This window comes from Mandrillus leucophaeus, unplaced genomic scaffold (assembly GCF_000951045.1).
Source record: "Mandrillus leucophaeus isolate KB7577 unplaced genomic scaffold, Mleu.le_1.0 Scaffold1423, whole genome shotgun sequence".
Taxonomy (NCBI): Eukaryota; Metazoa; Chordata; class Mammalia; order Primates; family Cercopithecidae; genus Mandrillus; species Mandrillus leucophaeus.
This window is the reverse complement of record NW_012101392.1, coordinates 31,640-42,347: the sequence shown is the minus strand read 5'-3', so window position 1 is coordinate 42,347 and position 10,708 is coordinate 31,640. Positions and strand designations below refer to the sequence as shown.

The following is a 10,708-nucleotide window of genomic DNA, read 5'->3' as shown; positions in this document are numbered from 1 at the left end:
ACGTCGCAACAAGCAACCTCTGTGGGCTCAGATCCTGCCCAACTCCCACCAACCTCTGTAGGCCCAAACCTTTCTCCAGCCAGAGCTCTGTAGGCCCACCTTCTGACTCCCGGTGGCCTGCAGAGACCCAGCTCCAGCTGGAGAACAGCCTATGAGGGCCCAGCGCTTGCCTCCCAGGGGGCTCTCCAGGCCTGGCTCTCACCTCATGGCAGCTTCCTGGGGCCAGGTTCCTGCCTGCCTGCCTCCCAGCAGCCTCGACAGGCCCAGCTCTTCCCACACCGTGGCCTGTTTCGGCCCAACTCACGCCTCTCGCAGCCCACCCAGAAGTGTGAGCTCCTGCCTCACACTGGCCTCCCTAGGCCAAGGTCCTCCCTCATGCTGGCCCGTTAAGGCCCAGCTCATGCCTCTCATGGCCTCTCCAGGCCCAGTCCCTGCCTGTGAGCGGCCTGTCCAGGCCCAGCCTTTACCTGACCATGGGCCCTCCCTGGTCCCAAAACTTGCCTCGCCGTGGCAACCTCGGCCCAAGCTCCTGCCATTTGGCGGCCTCTGCTGGGCCAGCTCTTGCCTCCCAGTGGCCTACTTAGGCCAAGCTCATGCCTCGACAGCGGCCTTTCCAGGCCTAGCGTTTGCTGCTTTGCAACCTCTCCAGGAACTTCACTTCCTTCAGTCGGCCTCTCCAGACCCGGCTCTTCCACCCGGCGGCCTCTGCAGGCCCAAGTCGTCCACAAGTCGGCCTGCCCTGGCCCAGCTCTCGCCTCTTGGGGGCCTCTCCAGGTGCACAAATTCCTCCCATCAGCCTCTCCAGGTACAGCTCCTCCTGCCTCCTCATGGCCTCTTTAGGCCCAGCCCAGCTCATGCCTCACAGAGGCCTTTCCAGACCCTGCTTTTGACTTTTGGCAGCCTCTTCAGGCCAAGAATTTGAGCTCCAGTCGGCCTCTCCGGGACCAGCCTCCTGCATCCCAAAGGCCTGTATACTGGGTCAGCCTCTGCCTCACAGTGGACTCTCCCACACACAGGCCATCATCTCACTGCAGCCTCCCCAGTCCGAAGTTCCTGCCTTCTGGCAGCTTCGACAGGCCCTGCTCCTGCCTCCTGATGGCCTCCTCAGTCCCGGCTCACCCCTCACAACGGCCTTACCAGGCCCAGTTTGTCCCCTTTTCTCGGCCATTCCAGGCCCAGAAGTTCCTCAAGTCGGCCTCTCCAGATCCGGCTGCAGCATCCCGGCATCCTCTCCAGGCCCAGCTCTTCCTCCCGGCTGTGTCTACAGGCCTAACTCCTGCCTCACAGCAACCTCTTTGGACTCAGCCCCCGCCCACCTCTTGGCAGCATTTGTAGGCCCAAAACTTCCTCAAGCCAAGCTCTCCGGGACCAGCTCAGGCCTCACAGTGGCCTCTCCAGGTGGTTCAGCTCCTGCTCTCTGACAGAGTCTCCAGGTCCCTAAACTTCCACCAGGCGACTCCTCTAGGCCCAGCTTGGGCCTGCTGGCGGCCACTGCATGCCTCCACATTGTTCTGAAGTCGGCCTCTCAAGGCCCAGCTCCGGCCTCCCGGCGGCCTCTCCAGGTACAACCCAGGGCCTCAAGTGGGCCCCTCCAGGGCCAGCTCCTGCCTCCCGGCTGCCTGTAGAGGCCCAGCCTCTGTCTCCCTCGTGGCGGCCTCTCCAGGCCCAGCCCTTCCCCTTCCTCCTGCCTGTGACGACAGGCCCGATGCCTGCATCGCAACAAGAAACTTCTGTGGCCTCAGCTCCTGCCGAGCTCCCGCCAGCCTTTGTAGACCCAAACCTTTCTCCAGCCAGAGCTCTGTAGGCCCACCTTCTGCCTCACGGTGGCCTGCACAGACCCAGCTCTGCCTGGAGAACAGCTTCTGCAGGCCCCGCGCTTGCCTCCCAGGGGCCTCTCCAGTCCCAGCTCTCGCCTCACTGCGGCTTCCTGGGGCCAGGTTCCTGCCTGCCTGCCTCCTGGCATCCTTGACAAGCCCAGCTCCTCCCACCATGGCCTGTTTTGGCCGAATTGATGCCTCTTGCGGCCTGCCCAGATGTGTGAGCTCCTGCCTCACACTGGCCTCTCTAGGCCTATGTCCTCCCTCATGCTAGTCTGTTGGGGCCTAGCTCATGCCTCTCTTGGCCTCTCCAGGCCAAGCCCCTGCCTGTGGGCAGCCTCTCCAGGTCCAGCCTCTACCTCGCAGTGGGCCCTCTCCGGGTCTGCCTCTTACCTCACAGTGGCCCTATAGGGCCACGCTCCTGCCCTTCTGTGGCGTCTGAAGGCCCAGCTACTGCCTCCAAGTGGCCTCCGTAGGCCAAGATCATGCCTCGATGGTGTCCTTTCCAGGCCTAGTGTTTCCTAGTTTGTATCCTCTCCTGGCCCTGTACATCCTCCAATCGGCCTCTCCGGGCCCGGGTCTTCCTCCCAGTGGCCTCTGCAGGCCCACGTTGCCCTAAAGTCAGCCTCTCCGGGGCCAGTTCCTGCCTCCCAGCAGCCTCTTCAGGCCCAAGTCACCCTCAACTCAGTCTCCCTAGGCCCAGCTCTCTCCTCTTGGCCGTCTCTCCAGGTGCACAATGTCCTCCCATCAGCCTCTCCAGACCCAGCTCCTCCTGCCTCCAGATGGCCTCTTTAGGCCCAGCCCTCCTCCTGCCTCTCAGTGGCTTTTCCATCCCCCGTTGTTGACTTTTGGCTCCCGCTTCAGGCCCAGAACTTGACCTCCAGTCGGCCTCTCCGGGCCCAGTCTCCTGCCTCCTGACAGCCCGTATACAGGCCCAGCCTCTGCCTCACAGCAAACTTTCCCACACCCAGGCCGCAGCCTCACTGCAGCCTCCCCAGTCTAAAGCTCCAGCCTTCCAGCAGCTTTGACAGGCCCCTCTCCTGCTTCCTGATGGCCTCCTCAGACCCAGCTCACTCCTCACAATGGCCTTTCTGGGCCCAGTTTGTCCCCTTTTGGCGTCCTCCTCAGGCCGAGGAGCTCCTCAAGTTGGAATCTCCAGACCCGGCTGCAGCTTCCCGGCGTCCTCTCCAGGCCCAGCTCTTCCTCTCAGCTGCCTGTACAGGCCCAACTCCTGCCTCACAGCAACCTCTTTGGACTCAGTTCCCGCCCAACTCCTGGTGGCATTTGTAGGCCCAAAACTTCCTCAAGCCAAGCTCTCCAGGCCCAGCTCAGGCCTCACGGTGGCCTCTCCAGGAGGCTCAGTTCCTGCCCTCCGATGGAGTCTCCAGGCCCCCAAACATCCCCCAGGCGGCTCCTCTAGGCCCAGCTTGGGCCTCCCAGTGGCCTCTGTAGGCCCCCACATCGTCCTGAAGTTGGCCTCTACAGGCCCAGCTCTGGCCTCCCATCGGCCTGTAGAGGTCCATTCTTGGTATCCCTCATGGCGACCTCTCCAGGCCAAGCCCTTCCTCTTCCTCCTGGCTGCAGTGAGGTTGGAGGGGAAGGTGGGTGCGAGCTGTAGAGACAGGATGGTACCCACATGGAGGTGTTGGTTATGTAGCAGATGGTCTCCAGTGGCAGGGACCCCCCTTCTTGGGGGTGAGCATATTATTGATGGTGATTAGTGATGCAGAGGCAGGAGGGCAGGGGTCCCACCTGGACCAAGATGCTGATGTCAGCCCCTCCTGCTCTAGCATGTTGACACCATTCACCCACTGCAGACACAGGAGATACAGGGAAGGGGTGGCAAGTCAGGGCATGAGGAGGGGCCCTGCTATCAGGCACACCCTCACATAACCTGCTGCATGGGGCTCAGGGGCCTGTCAGGCAGAGGGGAAGAATGGTATTCCAAAGGAGTAGATCAGGCTACCTATCCCCCTACACAGGGCACAGCCCCCAGGGCAGGGCAGGGATCCCCACCATCCCACCCCAGAAGACAGGCTGTGGGTGGCTGCTGGGGTCCCATGCGGGATGGTAGCCATGCCCACCCAACCACCCTGCCTTCTCCTGGCTGCACTGACCACGATGGCATAGAAGTGGGCACTGCCAATACTCAGCACCACTCTTGTGCGCAGGTCCTCGATCCATTGCTCTGGCAGGATCACCTCCCATTCGTACAACACCCAGCTAACAAAATGTTGCAGGCGCCAGTCCTAGCCAATGCCATCGAAGCTGGAGGGAACTGGCACATCCAGGGTGGGGCCTGACTGTGGAGAGAGGGGCAGGGCTCAGCTCCTAGGTCCCCAAAAAATCTGGGGCAAGTGTGTTGCACAGCTGGGCCTCCCAGGCCTAGCGCAAGTCCTGACATACCGTAGGAACTCTTGGCAGAACGTACAGACAACTTGCTGACGACAGGTCAACTGCCAGGGCAGTTTGTGCACCTGGGTCAGTGGGGCCAGGAGTTCCTCCTCAGGAGTGGATGGAACCCATTATCCCTGAGACAGTTGACCCACTGCCTGTCACACGGAGGAAGGCTCGTTGGGGGGATGGGGGAGCTTTGCTTAGGACACTGTGAGTGGGTCGCACACTAGCATTCAGCTCTCTCCTCTTCTTCCTGTACTGAATGCCGCAAAGTCAGAAAAAGAGGATGTAGAAGAGACAAATGCAGCCCAGACCTCACCTGGTCCCATTTCTCTGCTGACCACAGCCAAGTCAGAAGCGGAACAGGGGTGGTGTCCTTGGCCTGATGTCATGTCCTGTCCTCTATCTGAACCTTGAAAACCAAAGGACCTTCCTGTCTCGGCAGAGTTGACCTCAGAACGACTAAACTCTCCCCTCCTCCTGATCCCCGGACCCGGCTCAGTGGAGCACACGCCGCTCTGGCCAGGTGAGTGTCTGAGTGGCTCACGCCTGTAATTAGCACTTTGGGAGGTCATCGTGGGAGGATGGCTTGAGGCCAGGAGTTCAAGACTAGCCTGGCCAACGTAGTAAGACCCTATATCTTTAAAAAAAAAAAAAAAACAGGTTTTTGGTGTGTTTTTTTTTTTTTTTTTGAAATGGAGTCTCTCTTTCACCCAGGTTGGAGTGCAGTGGCATGATCTTGGCTCATTGCAACATCCGCCTCCTGGGTTCAACCAATTCTCCTGCCTCAGCCTCCCAAGTAGCTGGGATTACAAGCATGAACCACCCACACACGGCTAATTTTTATATTTTTAGGAGAGGCAGTGTTTCACCATGTTGGCCAGACTGGTCTCAAACTCCAGCCCTCAGGTGATTCGCCTGCCTGTGCCTCCCAAAGTGCTGAGATTACAGGAGTTAGCTACCTAACCTGTCCAAGTATTATTTTCTAATTAGCCAGGCGTGGTGGCCCCAGCTAACTTGCAAGGCTGGGGTGGGAGAATCACTTGAGCTCAGAAGTTAGGATTGTGCCACTCAGCTCTAGCCTGGGTGACAGGGCCAAACCCAGTCTCAAGAAATTTTTAAAAATTAAAACTAAACATTAAAAAGGACACTGCCCGGGCTCACCCTTCACCTCAGGAGGTGGCTTGGCAGGAGTGCTTCTTCCTCTTCCCACCTCCTCTGCCTCGGCCCTCCCGGTTTCCCTGGGTTGCCCTTCCCCCAGTCCTGTGCCCCCAAGCCCATTGACCTTTAACTCCTTTGGGCCCCAGCTCCGGGCACCCAAGGGAAGGAGCCGGCAGGGGGCCAGCGCTCCTCTCTCCCACCAGCTGGATTCCAGGCGCCTCCTGGCCCTGACCCGAGTCCTCACCTCCTGCAGTGGCCACAGGTACCATTGCTCCTTAAAGCCCTGGTGTCAGCTTCGAAATCTGTGCAGAAGCTCCAGAGGCCACCCAGCTCCTCGGACTCCCACGATGGGCTCTCCTGGGGGTACAGCATCCTGCTTTGCAGTGCCAGCAAGCAGCCACACAACAGCAGCCCGAATGCTGTGCAGGACACCCCGTCCACCAGGTCACATTTTCCGCTCCACCGCTTGGTCACCATCTGCAGGGCTAACAGCAGTGCGGGTGGAGCCTGGCAGATGGGTGGCATCAGGTACCTGAGACGATCTGTGCCATCTTTGCTGTGGGCAAGTGCCAGGCCTGGAGGGGAGGGATGGGTCTGGTGCTGCCCAGTGAGGCCTGCGGCTGAAACCCCAGGCTAGGCCTTTGGGGAAGCGGGACCCTCACCCTCAGCCCCAGCCAAGAAGGGCAAGGTTGGTTCCTCACCCCAGCACAGACTGGATGATCCAGGGCTGCAGGCCAGGACAGAACCCCTGAGACTGGTGGGATCCCCCTGTTTCTTCAAGGAGCACCTCCTCTTGCTATCCACAGCAGGAATTCAAGCAAGCCACAGCGGAGCCTCTTCCATGCCTGTTGGATTCAGCCTCTTGCAAGAATGCACATCCTAGGAATGGAATCATAGCCTTGACCCTGCGTTTCTGGGACCCTGACCCTAACCAAGAGGCCAGGAACTCCCTCTTGCGTTTGCAGGCACATGAAGATACAGGGAGAGAGGCCAAGTGCAGTGGCTCAAGCCTGTAATCCCAGTACTTTGGGAGGCTGAGGTGGGCTGATAACCTGAAGTCAGGAGTTCGAGACCAGGCTGGCCAACCTGGTGATACACTCGTCTCTACTGAAAATACAAAAAATTAACCGGGCGTGGTGGTGCACACCTGTAATCCTAAGTACTCGAGAGGCTGAAGCAGGAGAATCACTTGAACCTGGGAGGAGGAGGTTGCAGTGAGCCAAGATCATGCCACTGCACTCCAGCCTTTTCCACAGAGTTAGACTCTCTCAAAAAATAAAAAATAAAAAAGCTACATACCTCCCACCCAATTTGCCTGCTAGGAAATTCCTTGTGAGCACCAAGAACTTTACTGAACTCTAAGTCATCCCTCTGCTCACCTGAGATAAATGCGTATTTGACTTGTTCCTCTAATGGATAAATGCAGATTCCCTGAGTTAGACAAAGGCATAAGTAGTGGCCAGGGGCGGTAGCTCATGCCTGAAATCCCGGCATTTTGGGAGGCTGAGGCAGGTGGATCATGTGAGGTCAGGAGTTCACGACTGGCCTGCCCAACATGGTGAAACCCCGTTTCAATTTTTTTTTTCTTTTTTGAGACGGAGTCTTGCTCTGTCACCCATGCTGCGGTGTAGTGGTGTAATCTCTGCACATTGCAACCTCTGCCTTCCAAGTTCAAGCAATTCTCCTGCCTCAGCCTCCAGAGTAGCTGGGATTATAGGCACATGCCACTACTGCCTGGCTAATTTTTGTATTTTTAGTGGAGACAGGGTTTTAGTAGAGACAGGGTTTTGCCATGTTGGTCAGACTGGTCTTGAACTCCTGACTTCAGCTAATCTGCCTGCCTCAGCCTCCTGAGTGCTAGGATTACAGGCTTGGGCCACCACACCCAGTGAAACCCTGTTTCTACTAAAAATACAAAAATTAGCCAAGTGTGGTGGCAGGCACCCATAATCACAGCTACTCGGGAGGCTGCAGCAGGAGTATCGCTTGAAACTTGGGGCTGGCAGAGGTTTGCAGTGTGCCAAGGTTGCACCATTGCACTCCAGTTGGGGCAACAGAAGTGAAACTCTGTCCAAAAAAAGAAAAAAGAAATGGCCTAAGTGACTATTCCTCTACCCTTTCCCTAGATGTACATTATGTATTTGCTGAAAATCTGATTAAAGGCCAGGCATCACTTTGGAAGGCTGAGGCGAGTGGATCACCTGAGGTTAGGAGTTCGAGACCAGCCTGGCCAAGATGGTGAAATCCCATCTCTACTAAAAATACAAAAATTAGCTAGGCGTGGTGGCGGTCCCCTGTAATCCCAGCTACTCGGGAGGCTAAGGCAAGAGAATCACTTGAACCCAGGAGTTTGAGGTTGCAGTAAGCCAAAATGGAGCCATTGCACCCCAACCTGGGCAATAAGAGCAAAACTCTGCCTCAAAAAAAAAATAAAAAGGAAAAGGAAATAGAAAGGCTGATCAGACTCCAAAGTATACAACCGTTTGTCTCTTATCTACTCACACCTTTTCAAAATATCTTCCCTTCCCAATTATCCGTCCTTTCTCTTTAAATATTGAACCCCTCAAAATAATCTTTGGAGAGAGACACGGACCTGCCTCCCAGACATGCCTCCTTAATTTTGGCAAAATAAACTTTTTTTTTTTTTTTTGGTAAGAGGGAATCTCACTCACTCATTGCCCACACTGGCGTACACTGGTATGATCTTGCCTTATTGCAATCTCGCCTCCCAGGGTCAAGCACTTCTCCTGCCTCAGCCTCCTGAGTAGCTGGGATGACAGCTAATTTTTGTATAGTTTGTAGAGACACGGTTTCACTTCGTTCTCCATGCCGGTCTCAAACTCCTGGCCTCAAGTCATCTACCTGCCTCAGCCTAACAGTGCTGGGATTACAGGCATAAGCCATGGCACCCAGCCCAAAATAAATTGTCTAAATTGATCAAGACCTGTCTCAGATATATTTTGGTTTATACATTCTGCTATGATTGGAAGCTTCCTGAGGCCTCACCGGAAACAAATAGCCAATACTATGCTTCCTGTACAGCCTGCAGAATAGTGAGCAAACACATCTCTTTTCTTTATTAATTACCCAGTTCCAGGCATTCTTTGAGTACAATGAAGAAAGGACTAATACAAAGAGACTTAAGATTCCCCTTTATTTGGCCGGGCACAGTGGCTCATGCCTGTAACCCCAGCACTTTGGGAGGCCAACGTGGGCACATTGCTGGAGTCTGGGAGTTAGATACCATGGCAAAACCCTGTCTCTACCAAAAATACAAAAATACTAAATACCAAAATACAAAAATTAAGGTCGTGCATAGTGGCTCACACTTGTAATCTCAGCACTTTGGGAGGCCAATGTGGGAAGATGACTTGAGGACAGGAATTTGAGACCAACCTGGGAAACGTAGTGAGACTCCCATCTCTACAAAAAATAAAATTAAGGGACCCCCATTTCTACAAAAAATAAAATTAAGGCCGGGCACAGTGGGTCACACCTGTAGTCCCAGCACTTTGGGAGGCTGAGGCAAGCAGATCACAAGGTTAGGAGTTCAAGACCAGCCTGGTCAATATGGTGAAACCCCATCTCTAGTAAAAATACAAGAAAATTAGCTGGGCATGGTGGTGCGTGCCTGTAGTCCCGGCTACTCAGGAGTCTGAGAGAAGAGAACCACTTGAACCCAGGAGGCAGAGGTTGCAGTGAGCTGAGATCACGCCACTGCACTCCAGCCTGGGCCACAGAGGGAGACTCTGTCTCCAAAAAAAAAAAAAAAAGTTAAAAGAAAAAGAAAAAAGAAGTGGGCAGCCTGGTAGGAAGATGGGGCAGCCCTGAAAGGCTCAGTGATCGTACCAGCCTGAAGCTAACACTCCGCAGATCTGGGATGCCGCCCTCCAAATTGTGGTACAGCTGACAGCTTTTCCCTCCTCCTCCTCATTTAAAGGCAGGAGCCAGCGTGCCTGGCTGTTTATTCCTCTTCCTCCTCCTCCTTTACAGGCAGGAGCCATCAAGCCTGGCTATTTCCTCATCCTACTCCTCCTCCACAGGTGTGAGCCACCTCTCCTGGTTCTTTCTTTTCCTCCTCCTCCTCCTCCTCATTTAAAGGCGGGAGCCACCGCCTGACTATTTTCTTTCTCCTCCTCATTCTCCCTTACAGATGTGAGCCACCATGTCTGGCTGTTTCTTCCTCCTCCTCCTCTATAGGCCTGAGCCACCTTGTCAGACTGTTTTCTCCTCCTTCCCCATCTTTTACAGTCATCAGCCACAACTGGGTGTTATTTCCTCCTCCTCCTCCTCTTCTACAGGCGTGAGCCATTGTACCTGGCTGTTTCCTCCTATTTCTCCTCCTCTTTTACATGCATGAGCCACTGTGCCTGTTTCCTCCTCCTCCTCCGTTACAGGTGTGAGTCATCGCACCTGGCTGTTTCCTTTTGCTTCTTCTCTTCCACCTCCTCCTTTGCAGGTGTGAGCCACCACGCCTGGCTGTTTCCGCCTCCTCCTCCTTTACAGCTGTGAGCAATGATGCCTGGATGTTTCCTCCTCCTCCTCTTCGAGAGGCTTGAGCCACCACACCTGGCTGTTTCCTCCTCCTCCTCCTCCTCCTTTACAGGTGTGAGTCACCATGCCTGGATGTTTCCTCCCCCTCCTCCTCCTCTTTTACAGGTGTGAGCCACCATGCCTGTTTCCTTTTCCTCCTCCTCATCCTCCTCCTCCTCCTCCTCATCCTCCTCTTCCTCTTCTACAGGCGTGAGCCACCACCCCTGGCTGCTGCTGCTTCTGCTGTTCCTCCTCCCTCTTCTACGCCTCCCTTCTCCTCCTCCTCCTCCTTTGCCTCCTTGTTTACAGGAGTGAGCCACCGAGTCTGGCTGTTTCTTCTTCCTCTTACTCCTCCTCCTCCTTTTTTTTCATTTTATTTGTTTAAGACAGGGGCTTGCTCTTTTCACCCAAGCTGGAGTGCAATGGTGGGATCTCAGCTCACTGCAACCTTCATCTCCTGGGTTCAAGCAATTCTGCCTCAGTCTTTCCAGTTGCTGTGATTACAGGCTCCTGCCAGCAGGCCCAGCTAATTGTTGTATTTTCAGTAGAGACAGGCTTTCACCATGTTGGCCAGGCTGGTCTCCAACTAGGGGCCTCAGGTGATCCACAAGCCTCAGCCTACAGTGCTGGGATTACAGGTGTGAGCCACCATGACCACTTGGCTATTTTTTTCTTATTAATGTATTAGCTGGGGTCTTGCTATGTTGCCCAGGCCTCCAAAAGTGCTAGGATTACAGGTGTGAGCCACTGCTCCTGGCATAGGAGGCCACTGTGATACCCTATTTGAAAGTAATGGGACC

The 10,708-nt window shown here is 55.3% G+C and overlaps 3 pseudogenes; 2 read left to right on the top strand and 1 right to left on the bottom strand.

Annotated features, from left to right (window-relative positions):
- Positions 1-205: 205 nt before the first annotated feature.
- On the top strand, positions 206-1,421 carry LOC105535182 (annotated as a pseudogene).
- A 1,132-nt stretch (positions 1,422-2,553) lies between these two features.
- LOC105535181 lies at positions 2,554-3,237 on the top strand (annotated as a pseudogene).
- A 284-nt stretch (positions 3,238-3,521) lies between these two features.
- LOC105535180 overlaps positions 3,522-10,708 on the bottom strand; it is a 15,834-nt pseudogene continuing 8,647 nt past the window's right edge.